At 35.2% G+C, this 20,549-nt stretch overlaps 2 protein-coding genes across 4 annotated transcripts in view; both read left to right on the top strand.

The window, feature by feature from the left end:
- LOC119769411 overlaps positions 1 to 20,549 on the top strand; it is a 39,436-nt gene that overhangs the window by 8,853 nt on the left and 10,034 nt on the right. The window contains exon 1 of one of the 2 annotated variants that reach the window (XM_038261719.1): positions 10,493 to 11,137. The exons of the other annotated variant lie outside the window; for it this stretch is intronic. The gene's annotated coding sequence lies outside the window, so the exon portion shown is untranslated. Of the gene's footprint in view, positions 1 to 10,492; positions 11,138 to 20,549 lie in introns of those variants that run through there. 2 annotated transcript variants of the gene reach the window in all.
- Positions 10,344 to 20,549, top strand: part of LOC6042318 (adhesive plaque matrix protein) — a 124,306-nt gene continuing 114,100 nt past the window's right edge. The window contains exon 1 of one of the 2 annotated variants that reach the window (XM_038261715.1): positions 10,344 to 10,482. The gene's annotated coding sequence lies outside the window, so the exon portion shown is untranslated. The remainder of the gene's footprint in view (positions 10,483 to 20,549) is intronic. The other variant, XM_038261716.1, reaches the window with a different exon arrangement.

Here is a 20,549-nt window from a genome sequence, read left to right as displayed (position 1 = left end):
GAGATACCCCCTGGATCGATTCTTTAGGCAAAAACAAGTAACTGTGCCAATTTTGAGCCAAATCGGTTAAGGCTAAGGTGTCGCTTTTCATCGTTGAAGTTTATATGGGGAAAATCGCAAAAATGTATGGGGAAAAACATCGCTTCAGGATTTTTGCAGCAGGTGGCGCAGGTCTCGCCCAAAATTGTCCAAGTGTGGCATTCTTGTAGGAAATTTAATTACCTACAGCTGTGTAGAAGGGTGTAAGACGATCCAAGTTGATCCTGATGAGTGTTTATTAGCAATGCGATGAAAAGAAATCGGCATATATACTTGAATGTAAACAAGGGGTATATAGGAAGTATATAAGAAAATATTTTTTTCTAGAAAAATCACCAAAAATCAGGATCAACTTGGATCGTTTTGCACCCTTCGACAAAGTTGTAGGGAATTAAATTTCCTACAAGAATCTCACACTTGGACAATTTTGGGCGAGACCTGCGCCACCTAGCAGAAAATTACTGAAACGATGTTTTTTTCCCATACATTTTTGCGATTTTCCCCATATAAACTTCAACGATGAAAAGCGACCCCTTAGCCTTAACCGATTTGGCTCAAAATTGGCACAGATACTTATTTTTGCATTAGGAATCGAGTCAGAGATGTCGATTTTTTTTATTGTCGCCCTAATGTGCATCTTTTTTACCTTAAAATGACTATAAATTTTGACCATTCAGTACAAATTGACATGCCAAAAAATAAAAATGTTTGTTTTTTAGAGCTCTAAAAGTGCCCCGAATATCACTTTCATCTAAAACCTAACCCTGAATTGCCACGTTAAAAAAACTGATTTTTGAAAGTTTGCTCAGATGCTTTTTATAAATTAGGTCGTAGAAGGCGTAGATTACGAGATAAAATTTTGGTGTCTTCAACAAAGTTTCTTGAATTGGCAAGCCCAATAAAAGACAAAAAAAATCTCAAAAATATTCCTGACAAGTTAGATTTTCAAAATCACCGTAATCGTGAACCACCCTAATTTTCAACCAAATCAAAAGTTGCCACTTTTCATTTGCAAAAACTCTTCTCAAGACATCAATTCTCGAAAACTTCACCATTTTTTTCGGAAAATTCATTTTCCACTTAATTTTGCGATCTGAACCACTGTGCAATGTTTATATTTAGTTTACTAAGTTTCTAAGTTTTCAAACAAAATACATATACATTTTAGGTAAAATTGTGAAAAAGTTATAATTCTGCCTGAAATTTGTTAAAACTAGTTTTGTTTATAAATTTTTTGATTTTATTGCATTTTGAGCTGAATTCAAAACACGAATCAAAAGTTTTCACATTTTATATGAAATTTGTTCAACTGAAAATGCCTTAAAAATTGGAGATTGTTTTGAATAATATTTGAAAAGCACAGAATATTTATTATTTACAAACTAATTTAACTTTCTCCTAGTGGAAAAATCTTCAAATGTTCGATTCAAAATCATGTTCATTGAGAAAATCTTGAGAAGAAGATATAGTTAACCCCCTAAAAGCATACCCCGCCTTTACTGCCCCTGATCGCATAAATGTCCCATATGCATTTTCAACAATTTCAAGTTTTTGATGCAGTTTGGTTCAAAATCGTGTGCTCTTTCAAAAGAGCCTATAACATCCAGTACTTTGTTCTAGAAATCAGGAGGAAATCCAGTTTTTTCGCGAAAACTCAACACGTAGCCTTATGTATGGGACAAACTTTAAATGCGTTTTTCTCAGCTTGCTGTTTTTGCATATGGGACATTTATGCTAACATGGGCATTTTAGACGGGCTTCGATTTAAAAAATCGCCAAAAATCAATTTTCCAACCGATTTTTGATCTTTAAAATCTTAGAAAATTTTAGGGTTGGAAGTTTTACTTGTTTTATTTGACTTTGCCAATATTTAAAAAAAATGTCATTTTTCAGGGGTCAACTTTGGCTGTGTTTTTTACTAACATTTCCTATATTTTCAGTAAAAAGAAGTATGCAGTACTTTTTGTAGTGTTCCAGACTATGCCTCTACGTATTTTATTGAAATTTTTATGATGATGGTGCTATTCTTTAGCAGAAAATGTGAAAAAATGCAAAAAAAAAAAAAATGAAAAAGTGACTGTGAAAACGTGAAAAAATTAGATAGGCAAAATGTAATTATATTAGGTGGTAGAATAGGCCAAACACTACAAAAAAAAACATAAACTAAACAAGATAAATGCAAACTAAAATACTAAAAATAAAACAAGAAATCATAAAACAAGAGAAGTAAAGTTTTTCGTAGAACAAAAGTTGCTCAAAATGACCTCCAAAACACGGGAAAAATAAATATTTTCAAAAAAAAAAATTTGGGCAGTAGAGGGTTGACTAACTTTTTACACTTTTTAAAATTTCATGAAAAATAAATTATTCTTCTTGAGGTACTTGAACACTTCTCTACCACGGTCAGTATGATTCCGTGCCAAAACTGTTTCACAAAAAACTATAACATTTTTTAAATTAAATATTTGACTATTTTGGCCAATTTGTCAACTTTTAAACTATAGTGTAAAAAGGACGAATTATGTTAGCCCATTCATAAATTTTTAAAGTGTTTTGAGTTTTTAAAAGTTTTGATAAAACGATCGCAAAAATACTCATGATATTTTTTGAAGCAATTTATTTATTTTATCATTATTCTACGTGTCTCATTGATGAATACACTTCCCTAAAATTCATTATTGATTGTCGAAAGGATCTTCTTCAACGGGGCACATCTACCAGAGTTTTTGCATCAAGATTTTGTTACACATATTTTGGTATCTTCTTAACTACGGAAACGATCAATATAATTTATCAGTCATCCCCTAAACTAATGCCTACACAATAATTTACAACAAAGTTTGAACGTTTCAACAATTAGATTTTTGCAGGATTAGGTCCGTAAGTTTCACAATTTTGGAATAAGAAGACAACAATTTTCTTGGTTGCTGTGCACCCTTAAGGGGTTACATACATGTAGAAAATCTCAAAAATTTCATATTACGGCAAAATTGTTGATTCCACTAAAAGATGATTTTCAATCACTCCTGAAAGTTTCATGAAGATATTTATTGATTCAAGTGAGTAACAGACGATTTAAGTTTGAAATTTTGCCATGCGCAAAGCGAACTGTCAAACTTTGTGAGCGTCTTTCTCTGAACCCAGTGTTTATTTACGGGTGCCACGATATCTCGAGATGGGATGGACCGAATTAGCTGAAATTTGGGATGAAGACTCTCAAGACATGACGTGTGCATGACGAAGCCCGATTTTAAATTTTGCTTGTTTCAAAAATACAAAAATCAAAAACTGTCGGTTTTAAATATGAAAAACTTAAAAAAAATTTAACTTTTTTTAAAATAAACTTTTTCAAAATCGGGCTTTGTGATGCACACGGAACCGGTTTAGCGAGTCTTCACCAAAATTTTGAGCCGATTTGGTCGAAGCAGTGTTGAGATATCGTGGCACCCGTTTTATGAAACTGCTTACTTCAAATAGCTATATCTCGGCAAAGATTCAACCAATTGTATTCAAATTTGTTTTGTTAAAAGTTGAAAATGTATATTTTAATGCCCTGAAAACAGATTTACAAAAAATGTAAGTGTGTGCTCATACCAACCTCTGGCATTTTTGCCGATTTACATGTATGTAACCCTTTAAATGATAAAGTGCATCATCGTTGATTTATTAAAAAAATAATCATCAAAACTGTGTCATCTTTGTCCATCTCTATAGACAAAATATTTTGAAGTCCAAATGGCTTCGAAAAAACTTTGTTGCAATTGATTTGATCATTTTTAAATTTTCTCATGCAAGATCAATAAATATTACTAGAGTGATTATACTTCGACACAGTCAGATTTCCAAAATTGAAGTTCTCCAAAATCTGGTCTCCTAATTCAGTCCCGATTCGGCTAAAATGATGGAAATTTCAAAGCAAAGTCAAAATTTGTAGCTCAAATATCGCTTCCAAAAATTTTCTCGATCCTTCCAAACTGCCTCAATTTTCCCTCACTATGCAAAACGTCGTCAGCGTGCACGAGCTGACTTTTGCTGGAGTGCTGTTTTGCATTTTTCGAAGCTGCAGCAGCGTCGTTCGCTGATAAAAATCGGAGTCACGCATCGGGTTTTTCGAGTTTCTTTGCGCTCGTCCGCTTGGCCGTTGAAGTGGAGTGGAGCAGTCTCGTTGCTGGAGGTGGCACTTGAATTGCAAATTGTGGTGGATGCACAAACTCATCATGCTGGGCATTCCTATAGCCACCACTACCCACACCGTTGGCCAGTTTGTGCGACGTAAAATGTAGAAATTAGCTTCAAATTGTTCAATTCAGCGTTCGATAGGGGTTTGATATGATTGGTAACGCCGTGACTAATTTCACCTATCATCAGCTGATCAAATAAGGCCGGCTCTGGGCGAAAAGATTCAATTTTTTACTCAATAAAAGATACCTTTTTGAGAAGGCACATAACTGGCGATTAAGTGCAATCTGTTGAACGGAAAAAAATTGCTGCTACACCAGATTCGAAAAAAGCAATTTACATTATGCAATCGGTTGCATGTCTGCACTACCAGGGGTATCGAACATTCGTACTAATTAATTGATTACTGTGGCATATTTTGTGAAATATTTGCGTCTGGTCGAACTCCAGATTGGTCTGTTAAGCGACGTTTGGTTCAGGCTAACAGTGTAATGTTGACAATTTAAAACCTGCACTAAGGTAGCTTAACCAATGTTTGATCTTAGACTAAACTCCTCTTTACTTTGTAGTTTTGTTTCCCTGGGTCATCAATAAAACCTGTACTGAATCATCATAAATTGCCAATAAAACAATCACTTGTTTCAGCTCAAGCTGACTTGTCTTGGTTGGCATTCGTTTCCTTGAAAACAACAGCTGGAGTTTGTGAATGTGTCTCATAATCGGTTTTTGCAAATTGAAACATAAAAAAACATTCCCGAGTTAAGTGAGGTACCAAATAATCTTGTGTTCGTCCAACATCTTGAAACTCTCATAATCATATTTAATTCACAATCCCCCATTGCTCAGGAAAAACTCGTTCATTAAATGCCAGCCCGAGCAGCAGCAACTACTCCAAAAACTCGCTCAGCTCTCTCGCACACAAACTGGCGCAGCAGCTACTAAGTCAAACGAGCGACAAGTTTTTGAAGAAGAAAAAAATAAACAGAAACAACAGAGCAACTAGTTTAGTCGGCGCGGTTTGCGTGTGAGCGAGTGCAAGACTAGTTAGTCAATGCACACAGATATACACATTTTGCGAAAAGCAAATAGAAACCACCATGCCATCGTGAAAGAAGTTTGTGGAGTTGGTGTTTTGCGGGGGAGCGGACTGGAAATTGCTGGATATATTTTAAAGATATTTAATGTTTGTTTAGTTTTCCGAATTGTTAAGCCAATGCTGTAAATGCTTGAGACATGTTATAAATTAACAAAAAAGAGATTTCCCAAAAGTGCCCACTTGGTTAATGGGTGGTCCCTATTCATAGAAGTTTATTGCGCAGAAGATCAACTTTTAATATGATTACACGAAATACAAACGGAAGTATACATTTGTCTTCCAATGTTATACAAAAAATAATAATAAGAGAACCTGATTTGAATTTGTTCATGTCAATCTGTTAATAACGTTATGATTTGAAATCCGGACACATAGTAGCATATCATATCATATAAATTGGAAATGTAAAAATATCATCAGGACGTGGTATAAACAGTCAGTTTCAAAAAAATGCATGCAAAATATGTCTTTTCTAACAATTTTTCATCAGAATTTTAAAATTAAAATTACTTCTAGTGCTTCGAATCCCGGACACTGATAAAAGCTGATTCGAAATCCGGACACTTTTGCTTCGAATTCCGGACACTCGATTTTACTTTTGAATCACACAAATTTGGACTGAAATGTTAGTGAATGGCATTCTTTAGGTCTCAAATAAGCTGTTAACATTATAACAATCGATAGTTCATATAAAAATTTGCTAGAATTTAAAGAAATCGAAACCATAAATTTCTATGAAATATTTCGCATTTTTGGTAAACTTATAATTTTATTGTATTTAATTGTCTCGACATTAACTACAACGTTCAACAAAACTTTAAATGAATGTTGATGTTGGAAATCATCAAATAACACAGTTTTGACATTTATAATGCGAACTAATATCCAAATAATTGATAAAACAAGATGAAGTGTCCGAGTTTCGAAGCGTCCGGGAATTCGAATCACGACGCTTCTGATAATATTTATTTCTGAAGCATTCACAACTAGGAATATTGTTTGCTTATATGTTGGGCAACAAAAATTACGCTATCATGGAATGAATATTAACTATTTTATTTTCGACAACCAATTTTAACGGATAATTTTGTTGTATCATTTGAATATAAGATATTCACCTCTTCCTGCCAAGATCAAAATTTAAATTTGTTCAACATTTTTGTTTAGCTTGATCAAATTGAATGAAAATTGAATTGATATAATTAGGGTTGTTCGAGAAGAATTTGTTTAAAAGTATTCGAGAAATTACTGTTCCAAGTTATAAATTTCTGAATGACGTGAGCTACACAGGAAAAAAAGGTGATATTCATCAGGAAATGGTGACAGATTTTGTGTCAAAAAAATGTGTAATATTACATCTGAAATGATGAATTTTCATCAGGTTCACATTTTTAGAAACTTCTAGGTAATTTAGAGGTAATATTCATCCTACCAAAATTTCAACATTCTAAAATTAAACTTTTTTTGCTCTAAGCCAAGGGCGTAAGAGGGTTAAATTTATTTCAATTTCAATTTATTTCAATCTAATTCATTTATTAGGCCATATAACCATATAACTAAAATCATACCATAAATTGAACCATGAAAAATCATTTGAAAACAACTTCGTATCTTATGAAATTTACCCACAGAATGCAACCATATTTCAAAAACTCGCTTCCAATATTTTGAGTTGTGATTTCATGAACTATTGTTTAAAGTTAAAAAGCGCTAAAAAATAAATTTTTAAGGCAAATTAAATGATTATCTATTTACTCACAAATTGAAAATACTTGTTCTGGAATAAGTAATTTGCCATGAAAAAGAATAGTGCTGTGCCTGTGGGGACTTGCAGTCCTGTTTTTTCGTATTATTTTCCGTCTCTTTTGTGTCGCTGTTCGAGTGCATGGGGTGATTGTTCATTATAATTAAATAATAGCATCATTAGTGTGGTGCTTTTCGGAACGCGCAGTTCTGTTTTTTTACCTTCTTCTTTTTTTCACTGTTTTTTTTTACCGTGTTCGTTGGCCGATGAGTTTTTTTGTGTTTTTCTCTTTTTATAGTTTTCTATAAAAACGTACCTATTTTTTTGAGACTAGCAAGTCGTTTTGCTGGATTAAGTCCTTTCCATATCATCGTTGATCGGAAGGCACGCCGTCGAATATGATTTAAGGCTTATGATATAAAATCATTTTACTGAATGCATCCCTTCCTACATCACCGTTGATCGGAAGGCACGCCGACGGGGAATTTCTGAAGAATCGCGGTCGAATTAATACTATATTTTAATCCCTAGATAGCTATCTTTCCGCAGCCGGCTGCCTAAGATTTTTAAAATTTCAACCGATAAACAAATTGCTTATGGTCGCATTACCTACCACAGTGAATCCTGACCTTATACCTATCTTACTAATCCCTCAAAACTCATGTGATACTTTGTCGGAGACGCAGCTGATTTAGCGGTCCCATCACTCAAGTATCGGACTAACATTCCCATCCACTTCCGCGTGTCTTACCACTGGTCGTGGCCAGCGTCGGTATTGATCAGCACGATAGGGACCTTTGAAAATTGCGAAGGGGTGATGATTGGTTCCTACTTTTCATCTGTGATCCACAAGGCAATGTTTGGGGGTCCTGGTCAATAACGAAGTAGTAGCTACGGGTAGACACCAATGCTATGCTAATAAGTAATTTGCCATGAAAAACTTTATTTCTGCATGATTTTTTCCAATTCAACTTTGTGGTCACTGAGACAAATTTAAGGTTTTTTTTCACTGTCCAAACACTTTGATTAAAAAGATACTTCTCAGCAAAAAGCACTAATATTTTTTTTTGATTTGGTACGATTTGAAAGACAGCATAAAAAACAAGAAAATTTATATATTTTCTCAAAGTTCCATTATTTTTCACAAGCTGTCAAGCCATTTATTGATCTTATTTTTGACCATTAAAGCTGCTGTTCTATACAATTCTGTTGCAAGATATTAATCAGAAACAGGATCAGAATAATTTTCGTTACATTTAGAATTTCCCGGGAATTTCCCGGGAAATTTGTTGAAAATTTCCCGTTTCCCGGGAATTTTATAACCCCGGGAAATTGGACGCTCTATCTGCGTCCAAGACAGCTAGAATCGATTATGTTGGGATTGTTTGAAAAAGTGTTTTTTTTCGAAAATTTACGAAAATAACCATTTTTGGAACCACCCTAGCAAGGGTTAGGTCTCCCTAATAGCCAAACGAAAAATACTGGGCTAATTATTTTGGCCAAGGAACCCCCATGAATGTTTTTAGCCCGATTGGAGGACTTATTTTTCGGATTATGCTCTTTTCAAATGAAATTGCTGTATAATATTTTCGTCTGAAATTGAAATTTTCTATTTACAAAAAAAGTGCAGACTTTTTGTCAAGAAAATACAGACACCACCTTTGAATAAAATGGCAACCCTCTAAACGACTCCGTCGAGGCGAAAAAACCCGGCGAGGTTTTGTTGAAAATCCTCCTTTCATATTTTTTAAATCATTAAACTTAAACTTTTTAACAACTAAATAAAACTTTACAATGGTCAATACCAACCTGTAAGACAAGATGTTGGATCGAGTAGACCACATCCGGACAAAATTCGTTCAGCCAAGGCCGAAAAAATCAAATGCGTATTTTTGATCATCATCCCCACACACTTCCAGAATTTGGTTCTGAGTCGATAAGCATAAATGAAGTGGGATCTAAGAGGTCAAACTAGAAAGTCTTTTTTGGAGTGATTTTATAGCTTCTCCTCAGTGAGTAAGGCAAGAAGGCTCAAGTCGTATTATATGGCCTCTTTTAATGCTAGTCGTAATTTTGAAATTATTTTTTTTAATCGAGTCAATAGTTTTCAGGATATTGTCGAATGAAAATTGAAGAATGATTGTGTAGTATCAAGTTTCTTCTTTCTTTTCAAGCTTTTTTAGCTGAGGCTGTTAGAATAGCAAAGCATAGCATTACGGGTCTGTACCGCGCTGTAGGGGGTACCACAATGGTCAATTCAATATTCTTAGACAATTTGAGTGTTGCCTGATACCAGGCCTGCCAAAAGTTTCCAACCCAGCGTGCACATTAAGCAAACCAAAATTTCAGTTCACTGCTAGCTTGTGACTGTTAGCCTACTGTGTCTGTTCAACCACTGCCACCTGACTCGTGCTGGTCGGCTGCTGGAGAATGAGAGACGTGTAAAAAGAGATACACTCACTCAATTCGTGTCAAATGACTGACTTATAAAATCCTCTTTAAACACTATTTTGACTATTTTTAAACAATTGAATGGGTCTAGACTGTGCAAAACACTTAAAACAACCATAACTTATATTCAAAATAACATTTCCACGCATAAATACAATCTTTTTGAGTAAAAACTTATTTATTTATGTGTGTGCGTGCAACGTCTAATGAGCGTTGTTCAACTACAGAGTCGGGTTTGTTTATGTCACCGTTTTGCGATTCAGTGAATGGAGATAATAAATTCGCCGATTTTCACGTCATGACACCTGAGATTTTCTGCTCTGCCCGATACAACCAAAAATATTTAAGAACGTAAATTTCCACACTGTGCTCCAAGGCTACGCCCATACAGTCCCGTGGGGATTTGGTAGGTAAGTTTTTTTTGTTTATTAATGGCAAAAATGCGGGGAACCCACGCGACTTTTAAAAGCAAACGGAAGGTTTTAGGGTGGTTTGGAGATGGGGGTAAGGGATATTTTATCGGGCCGATGAAAATTGTTGAATGCGTAATGTAGAAAATGTATTGGAAGTTTGTAAGTGCCTGAAGGCAAAAAACAATTTTCAAACTTGTTACCGGACTATTCGAATTAAGAACGATCCCTCAAAAACCTCCCTTTCGCCACACCGTGTCTCCGTGCACCCGTGCTGTGGTATTGGTGGCAAACCTGGCTCCACCGTCCGTCCGTCCGCGTCTTCAACTCCAAGCGCGCGAGACCCCAGCAAGTTTTTTTTTCTTCACTCTTCACTCCAATTTCATAACACACCGCGCCGTCGCGATCGTTCGGTCGTCGCCGTCGCCAGCCCAACCAACCAACCACTCGACCGCGCTCAGTCAGTTCCAGAGTAGCGTTCGTGAGGTTCAGATCTACGCGGGTACCCCATACAAACGGAACGTATCGCGGTATCGTGGAGTCCGAATCGCAATCCGTAATAGGTAATAGGGTGTTTCGAAAAAAAAGAAGGGAGTTCTCTGTGGGAGGATTGTTCTAGAGTGGTTGTGGTCAAGTGTGGTGAGAGTGGTTGAAGTGAAGTGAAGTTTTTTTTTCGTATGAAGAGACCGTGTTCATGCGACTTCACGGTATTGTCTGCGCAGTGTTCAGTTCTTTGAATTCCGGTGCAGCGAAGAGAGCTGTCTGCGTTTAGTGTCGTTGAATGCAAAACAGTGAAACATCATAACAACTGCCTTCAGCAAGCATAACACCAAGCGAGAAACAACAGGGATTTACCACGGTTGAAGTCCAAGTCGTCAACTCGTCGTAGACTCTCTCTTTGATGATAGAGTTGGAGTTGGCGCAACACGCCAAAGTCGGCCCAGCTAATAATCCACCGTGTTAGGGTCGGTGAATTCGAGAAATGATGATTTGAAGAGTAGTTTCGAACACACATGGTGAGCACACACCTCCACCAACCAGCCAATTTTCGCTCGAAATCCTCGAGCGGGCGTTGTTGCAACAACTTTAAGGCCTGGAGGCCGCGTAATTGAAGATTTGTTTGACTATCCCCCGAAAAAAAAACAACAACAATAACCAGCTCCTCAAGCAGTTAATCAACCAATCGGGCTTCCGGAAATGATCAACCAGGCTTCAAAGGTAAGACCCACAGCTTGATGTAATTATGCAGTTTAAGGTCCGTCTACAGCGGACTGGGAGAGTCGTGTCAGTTACGCCCCCCCGGGCTCCAACTCTTTTGGGCTTCCTGCTTTTATTTGATTGATCCGCAAATTCCCCCAAGACCTGCGCGGAGGGGTCATTACGGTAGCCCACCGAAAAAAGTCCACAAAAAGGGTAGACATTAGGTTCTTCTTTTTCCCCCCGCTTCACGTGATGGTCTCGACGACGACCAGCGGGTCTTTGTGCATGACGCGAAGTTCTGTCCGGAGACCCCGGAGAGGTCAGTAACTTTTGTGCAAGCGGGTTTTTCTTTTCAGCGCTTTTCGCGCCACGTTCGGGATGGCGAACGGGTTGATGGGCGATGTTTTGCTGGTGGAGGTATTAATTTGTTGCAAATGCAACAACCAGTAGTGTTCGGGCAGGAAGTGCGGGCGATCGTGATTGGGTGGAGTTGCGATGGGATGAGCACGATTTTTTACGCTGGAGTTCTAACGTCATGATTCGAAATCCGGACACTTAGTAGCATATCATTCTTGTTTTAGCTTGGAAAAAATCATGTAGTAAAGAAAAAAAAGTTGGTAATATTCATCAGGAAATGGTGACGGATTTTGTGTCATAAAAAAAGACTAATTTTACCCCAGAAAATTATGAATTTTCATCAGTTATTGATGAATATTCATCAGGTTCTCATTTTCACACATTTTTTTATGTAATATTACTAAAAAAAAGTGGTAATATTCAACCTACCAAATTTTCAACATATCAATATTCATTTTTTTTTCTCTGAAGTTGGAAATGTATAAATGTCATCAGGATGTAGAATAACCAGTCGATTTTAAGAGAATGCATTCAAAATATGTTTTTTCTAACCATTTTAATCAGAATTTTATAATTAAAATTACTTGTTGTACTTCGAATCCCGGACACTGATAGAAGCTGATTCGAAATCCGGACACATTTACTTCGAATTCTGGACACTCGTTTTTTTTTCTTTAAATCGCACAAATTTGGACTGAAATTTTAGTGAATGGCATTCTTTAGGTCTCAAGTAAGCTGTTAACATCAAAACATAAAAAAACATTGCATAACTTTTGCTAGAATTGAAGGAAATCAGAACCATAATTTGTTGCTTTGCTTTCCCGGTGCTTCAGACGTCAATGAAATGTTTCAGTGAAATGTTTCACTTTTTTGGTAAACTTTATTTTTTATTTTATTCAATTATTTTGGCATTGACTACAGCGTCCAAACAAATTTTAAATAGTTAATGTTAGAATTCATCAAATAACACAGTTTTGGCAATTAATATGCGACCTTATATCCAAATAATTGATAAAACAAGATGAGGTGTCCGAGTTTCGAAGCGTCCGGGAATTTGAATCATGACGTTAGTGACTGTCTAGTTGAAAAAAATCATTTTATTAGCATAAACACACAAAAATCACTAGTATTAGAACCAGTTTATAAGTTTCCTAATGTAATTTTTTAGTACAAAAAAAAAATTCAACAATATTTCAAGCTCAAAATTCTCTCTGAACATTTATTTGTAATCCTTGTTTTTAGAAACGTTTTTTTTTTTTCAAAAATAAAAAAATAAAAAAATGAATAACAAGCCATAGTCTCAACATATGTATGAAAAAATGTTTTAAAATGCATTTTACATTAGTTCAGTTGTTTTGCAACCATTTGTTTTTTCAAATGTAAAATTTGATGAAAAGAAAAATACGAAAGCGAAAAAAACTTTTTGTGGTAGTGTACAACGAAAATTTTCCAAAAATTAATTTTTTTTTTGAATAAACCCAAAGATGCCAAACATGGTTTTAAACGTGGGGAATTCATTTTCAGTTATTTTGACTGACTGCACTTGCATTTCCCTTGACATTTTTGCCAATTTTAAATGGGGAGGGGGAGGGGAGCGCATTGGGAAATATTCGAAATTTTACGCTTCTTTTTTGTGCTAAAAACATCTCAAAACGTATTTTTCTATTATTCCAATAATAACAGTTGGTGGAAAATAATTGTTGAAGAAGTTTCTGCCAAATCTCAAACAATTTTGATGTCTTATTTTACAAATTATGGTAAAAATCATTGAAAACATGGTAATTTTGGTAACAACGGTGCTAAGAAAGGCGCAATATGCTCAAACTTTTTCAAATAGGTTCGAAAGAATAAAAAAGTACAACGGCCAAAATTTTTCGAAGACTTGTATGGGAAAGATGCAAAAAAATGTACTTCGGTCGTAGGGAAGGCTCCCAAAAATGTCAGCTTAATATATAATACAACGGTAAAACCCATTTCCGGTTTTCGAAGAGGATTGCTTATAACTTATAAATAAGCGTAGTGATTTTTCACGCAAAAAAAAAAATCAATTTTCACGGAGACTATTATTCCAAAACACAAAATTTCGCGGAAATTTTACCATCAGAGACCATCAAGTTTCGTGGAAATTTTACGGTTTTAAGAAAAAACTACAATGTTTTAGAAATTGGCTGTTTTTTAAGATCAAAATAATATTATAAAGTCCAAGTAATTTAATCTTGAATAAACCGAGTTTGAATAAACGGCGAAAAATTTTTTTTGCTGAACTGTACATGGAATTTTCACTGATACTCAAAATAATTCAAAATGAGTGAAATCGTGGTAAAAGTGATGATAATTTCATCCAAACGATATTTTTTCAATTAGGTACACAGAAAAAAAATAATGAGAATTCCTTTTTGATGAAATTTTACCTGAATTTAGACTGAAAAAATTACATTACACCAAAAAAGTGGTAAAATTACACATTTCCAGAGGTAAAATTACAATTTTTTCTGACATAAAAGATGTACCCCTTCCCAGATGTAATATTAACATGATATTTTTTTCTGTGTAGTTGTTGAATTTCAGGATTGATTGGCCTTTTTATTGAATTTTAATTTTTGTATTTTTTAATTCGACTGACACTTTTTTGGTGCCTTCGGTATGCCCAAAAAAGCCATTTTGCATCATTAGATTGTCCATATAATTTTTCATACAAATTTGGCAGCTGTCCATACAAAAATGATGTATGAAAATTCAAAAATCTGTATCTTTTGAAGGAATTTTTTGATCGATTTGGTGTCTTGGGCAAAGTTGTAGGTTTGGATATGGACTACACTGAAAAAAAATTATACACGGTAAAATAATTTGGTGATTTTTTATTTAACTTTTTGTCACTAAAACTTGATTTGCAAAAAAACACTATTTTTTGGATATGTTTTAAAGGAGGTTGTGCAAAAATTCTTTGACCGAGTTATGAATTTTTTAATCAATACTGATTTCTTCAAAAAATCGAAATGTTTTCTAAGTCTCACCCAAACAACCCACCTTTTTCTAATGTCGATATCTCAGCAACTAATGGTCCGATTCACAATGTTAAAAAATTAAACATTCGTAAAATTATCCAATCTTTTCGAAAACAATATTTTCGAAATTTTAAAAACAAGACAAACATTTAAAAATGGCGAAATATTGAATGTTTGGCCCTTTTAAAATGTTATTCTCGATTTAAAAAAATTGAAAACATTGTTTTCGAAAAGATCGGAAAATTTCACGAATGTTTCATATTTTATCATTGTAAATCGGACCATTAGTTGCTGAGATATCGACATTAGAAAATGGTGGGTTGTTTGGGTGAAACTTAGAAAACATCAATTTTCCTGTTTTTAAACACTTGCCTGGCAATATCTCAGCAACTAAGGGTCGTATCAACAAAGTTTAAAAAAGCAAAATATAGAGAATTTTCTCATCCTTTCAAAAATATTTTTTTCAAAGGTGGGCAAACATGTGCACTAATTTAAAAAAATGAAAAACTGTGACTATTTTCAAAAAAGTCACCTAAAAATGAATTTAACTTGAAAACGGTGCACTTTATTAAAATTTTACTAGTGTACGTTTTGATTCCAAGTTTGATTTTACATCGAAAAATGAAGGTTAAAAATTTTTGCGACCAATATTTCGATTTTTGAAAAAATCAGTATTCATAAAAAAATTCATAACGCGGTCAAAGATTTTTTGCTCAACCTGAAATTTCTGAAAAGATGGCATTTTATGTCCTCTAAAACATATAAAAAAAATTAAAATAGTGTTTTTTTTTAAATCAAGTTTTAGTGACAAAAAATTAAATAAAAAATCACCAAATTTTTTTACCTTGTATATTTGTTTTTCAATGTAGTCCTTATCCATACCTACAACTTTGCCGAAGACACCAAATCGATCAAAAAATTCCTTCAAAAGATACAGATTTTTGAATTTTCATACATCATTTTTGTATGGACAGCCGCCAAATTTGTATGGAAAATTATATGGACAAACTAATGATGCAAAATGGCTTCTTTGGGCATACCGAAGGCACCAAAAAAGTTTCAGCCTGATTAAAAAAAAAAACAAAAAAATCGAACGACCGAAATCTGAGAGAACTGCTCTGGTCTAAATTTGAGGTACGTTTTTGTTTGAAAATCTCTACTTCATGCTTGATCTGTTTTGTTAAAAGTTTCAATGACCGATTTGAACATTTGTTGATCGATGTTCTATGTAAATACAAGTCGAAGGCCGAAATTTGAGCCAATTTCCCAGCAGCCGATGGGTTTTAAATTTTTTGCATTGTATATAAAATCGATAATTTTTTTTTTTGAGTTTTCAATTCTTACTCAAATTAGACGTCTTTGGATATCGAAACATAACCCTGGTCAAATTTCAATCAATTCGATGCATTTTTTTTATTATGGTCGACAACTCGACCAACTTTGTAGAACACTTTAAAAAAATACAAAATATTGTTCAACGAAAAAAATGTTGCAGACTCGAAAAGAATATTAAACACCCAAAATAGATATGTCTCTTTTCAGCAAAAAATCTTAAAAATATGGTGTCTTCGGGAAAGTTGTTCAAAATTTAATGAAGGTTCTACATCTGAGAATTGATAAAGATTGGACGACTATTGCGCCCTCCAAAGGTAAAAAAATGAAACAGATGCTTTTCTCCATACATTTTGAGGACTTTTCCCATAAAAACTTCAAGCGATTAGAGGGAGGGGTTCCCGTGGTCTGAATGAGCTAAAATTTGGAATTTAGCCCAGTGATGAGTCAATTTTTGATTCCAGGGAGTAAGGAGAAGACCCGGATTTGGACCACCCTAATAATTATATAAAGCATTGGTGAAAGTTTAAACTTTATTTTTCAATGAATTTTGTTGTAAGAAAGCTGCGATTATCCTTTTATTTAGTCTAATTAGCTACATTTTCACAAGTCGCATGCACTCGCGCATGATCACACACTTTAACTGGAAAAAATGCTTGGTCGGTGGGGAAACTCTTTCTGTAAATATGTCTTGGAGCATCTTTGAGTGCCCGAGTGAATCCCTCTCAGTCGATTGTCTTTACTAAATGGCAATCGCAACCAAGCAAACAATAAAATTGCAAATTAAATGTTGGGCAAAGATGAGTTGAATTGATTGACTTTCGATTTTCCATTGATCCAGTTAGGATTTAGCCAAAATCACATCCTACTGCCTTACGTGGCCGATGGTTAACAACGCAAGGAAAACAACAACAAAAACAGCTGACTATTTAGCCATGTGTTCATCATAAACATGGCAGGGAGAGAGAGAAAAAAGAAGCCCAATATACACTACTTAATGTCAGTTGTTTACCTTCGAAAGTGGCTTTTGATGTGCATTCGTGGGCAAAACTGCGGGCTCTTTTCCGCAGATCGCGCTGAAATCGGCAAAAAGAAGAAAATGCAGCGAAATCTGGACTTAGTTTAAATCATCATCCATAATCGCCCAGCCATAATCGAGCTGCGTTAACCGCCTGGCAGATGTTTTTCCTTTTTACGCGTTCCATGTATGGAAAGTGAAGATTAATTCCTATTAATAATAATTTACAACTGCTAGCGAAAGGCGTGAATCGGTCCGGCTGGTTTGATCTTAAAGGGTGCTGTTTCCTCTCTCGCTAAATGCAATGCTTAACACGAGCCTTGATTGCGGTGGTGAAAGACGAGCAAGACTGTTGAGATCTGTTTAGGAAATGTTATCGATTTATTAAAATGGATTGGTATGAAAAAGATTTAATTTGAACATGAAACAGACTTTTGTAATTTCATAGAGAGTGCTTGATTTCTTTTCAAAATAAGAGAGTCTACATTAGCTATCTGTGTTATAAAAATGGAAAAAATGCAATTTTATCATTAATATTAAAAATTTTGATTGTAATTTACCATAAGCTCCTTTCCCGTCCGAGCTACATTTTCCCTCGAAGTATGACGACAGTCTCTAGAGGTAGTGTTCAAATTGATGGCGTCTAATTGCTACTTTACAACCTGTCGATGATGGACTTCAATGTCGCCCAAGACCCTGCTCACGTCACGCAAGACCTCGACCAAGGTGGAGTTCCGGAGACACCACCAGTTTGCATACAGCCCCGTGTCCGGCGAACATAACCACAAAAGTTAAGCTTTTCTGCCCTCCTGAGAGGAGACCACACAGCAGCGCCATGGCTACACGGGGATTAGATAGAGAAAATTTCACACTTGTGCCAGCCATCAGTAAAGCCAAACGATTTCCCACAGCATCCAATAACCACTTTGAGCGTTTTTTTCTTCTTCTGGTGGACGTAAAACTTCCGGAAAAACTAGTTGAGTTGGATATTTGAAATTGTTCCTCTCCACCTGGGCCAAGCGGGGTTCGGGCCGGAATGTACATGTTTTAACAACCACGGGGGTAGCTCTGTAACCTAGAGCTAAGCCTAACCTAGCCCAACTCCTTATCTGCGACAGGCGTGTAATGACTGGTACTAATTGCTTGTGTTTTTTTTTCTCTGCTCTCTTCTCTCTTTGCATGTTACCCATCCATCTATCCATCATCAGGTAAGATAGTGGACGACAAAACCTCGGAAGATACCGAGCTGGTCGTGGCCAAGGTAGACCAGTTTCCCTGACGAGCACTGGATTGATGGTTCGACGAATGCTGGTGTTGGTGTGAGACCCGGGCGAGACTTCAACGGGTGAAGTGACGAACTCGGTACTGATGGGAAATGGGTTTCGAAACGTTTTATGCAAAAGGGAAACGTTAGCTTTTTTCAACATTTTTGGTTGTTTAAACATTGAAGTACTTAATTTGCGGACATTGGTAGAGGTTGAATTTTGATTAGAGCTCCACATTCACAGACAAATTTTATAAATCGTCAGCTGTGTGCTATCTTGTGACATAGACCATTTTGGTCGAAAATAGAGGTGGGCAAAACCGCTCTTTTTTAGGAGCCGCTCATTTTCGTTCGCTCATTAGAAAGAGCCGCTCTTTTGAACGACTCTTTCGCTGTTTTTCATAATTTTGATGAAATTGTTTTTTTAAGAATCGTATGATTTTAAAAGTTATTTCACACTGGACTTTTACAAATTATTTGATAAAAAAATTAAAACTGAAAACGAGAAAATGTCCTTGAAAACCATTGGTCTTGGCGGTCTCTATGTCAAGATTTCTTCTCGAACCTAAACATTCGAGTAATTGAATGGCATCCAAACTTAAATCTAGGATTAGAAAAATTGCTATTAATTTTAAAATTGCGTTTATTTCTGCAAGAATTGAACTAATGCTGATATTTTATTTGGAGAAAACATTCTGTGAACTCTTTTCTACATTCTGATTTAATTGATAAAGTCAATGAACGCTAAAGTTGTTTTGGACATAAGGTTTTTTTCAAAATCTCTGAACTATTCAGAAGATTTTTGATAATATTATGCAATTTGAAATGCTCAAATTTGTATTCCAGTAGTACTTTAATGTATAATCAGTTGTAAAGTGAAAAATATTTTCATGCTGTCTAATTTTTTTTTTATAGGCATTATTTGAAATTGCATTTTCAATTCTCAAAAACAAATTTAATACTACATTTTTTGGAAATTCAATAAATTATATTTATAACAAAAATCATGCCATGTTGGGCCGGTTCTTTCAAAAGACTGAAGTTTAAAAAAGAACCGCGGTTCTTTTTTTGTAATCCACGGTTCTTTCGCTCTTTTCAGTGAATCGGCTCTTTGAGCGGCTCGCTCTTTTTTTGCCCACCTCTAGTCGAAAATGAGTTAATGATGACGTTTTGCTATACTTACCAAACTCTACAAGATGCTTTAACCCGATTTTGGAAACTCACTTCCGTTTCCCGGATATCGCAATGCACACTTGTGACATAGACCAATTTATCATCAAAATGAATGTGCACACTTGTGACACGTCATACATGTTGTTGGAAAATGTGGGATTTTTTTCTTGTTTTTCACAAACTTATGTCCACACATACTTTCTAAGTCGGTTAAACTATTGATTTGAGCTTATTTTAGTGTGTATGGGAATTCTGTGCACACTTGTGACACGTAGTACAATTTTACTTTCGAAACACACTTGTGACACGTGCTTTTCAGATTTTTGTTTACATTATTTACTGTATCTTTTAACTGGTGTAACCAAATTAGTTGAAACTTGGAGCGTTTGTTAAGCGATAGTATACGAACCGAATGCTTCAAAAAGTTTGGCTCTATCATTCATAGTTTTGAAATTATTTACCAACAAACTTTAAAAATCGATTTTCTCGAAAAGTACTAAATGGTCGTTGTCACAAGATAGCACATAACTGACGAAATAATAAAAAATACAACATTGACAATACTTTTTACCTCTTGAAATTCGAATATTGCTATGTATTAAGTTGTATCAAGGCAAAAAGAAACCTAACCAACCAATACCTCACTCATGAACAGTCCGATCCGTTAGTTTTGTTTAAAAACAACAACCATTTTTGTATCTTCTCTTCCTACTCTACAACTTCTTAGGAACTCTCAAAGGAACTTCACCACTTTTACGATTCTTGTTCCATTTCGGACCAAAAATCCAAATTTCCAAAAATAACATCAGCCTTAACATAATTTTCCCATTTAATCTAATCTAATCTAATCTAACACAAACGCAGCCAGTCCGATGAAAGCATGCTGGAAATTCTTGTGATTAGATTACGCCCAAGCACTTTTCTTGTCAATATTAATAATTGCAATACATCCGAGATCACCCGAAAATGTAATACAAAAATTAAAGTGGCCAGCCCTACTGCGTTGTATTTACCGCAGAGAGGACTCTGTGAACGGATCAAATTCCACAGAATCTACAGGGGAGGAAGGATGCGTGGACATACCGTACCAAACGCTCCGGATCAGTTAGGTGTGGTGTGTCAGTGTAAATTTGGCAGATAATTATATTTTTAGGGGAAAGTGGAATTGGGAACAATGGGATTAAGGAATGAGAAAGTGAGGAAGGGGTAAAAAATCAAACAAACCGGATGCGACCATAGCTTACTGCGATCCCTCAGCCTTAACATAATTTTCCGATCATA

The sequence above is a fragment of the Culex quinquefasciatus genome, chromosome 3 (assembly GCF_015732765.1).
Source record: "Culex quinquefasciatus strain JHB chromosome 3, VPISU_Cqui_1.0_pri_paternal, whole genome shotgun sequence".
Lineage (NCBI taxonomy): Eukaryota > Metazoa > Arthropoda > Insecta > Diptera > Culicidae > Culex > Culex quinquefasciatus.
The sequence above is the reverse complement of the archived record's forward strand: the minus strand, read 5'-3'. Positions and strand labels throughout refer to the sequence as shown.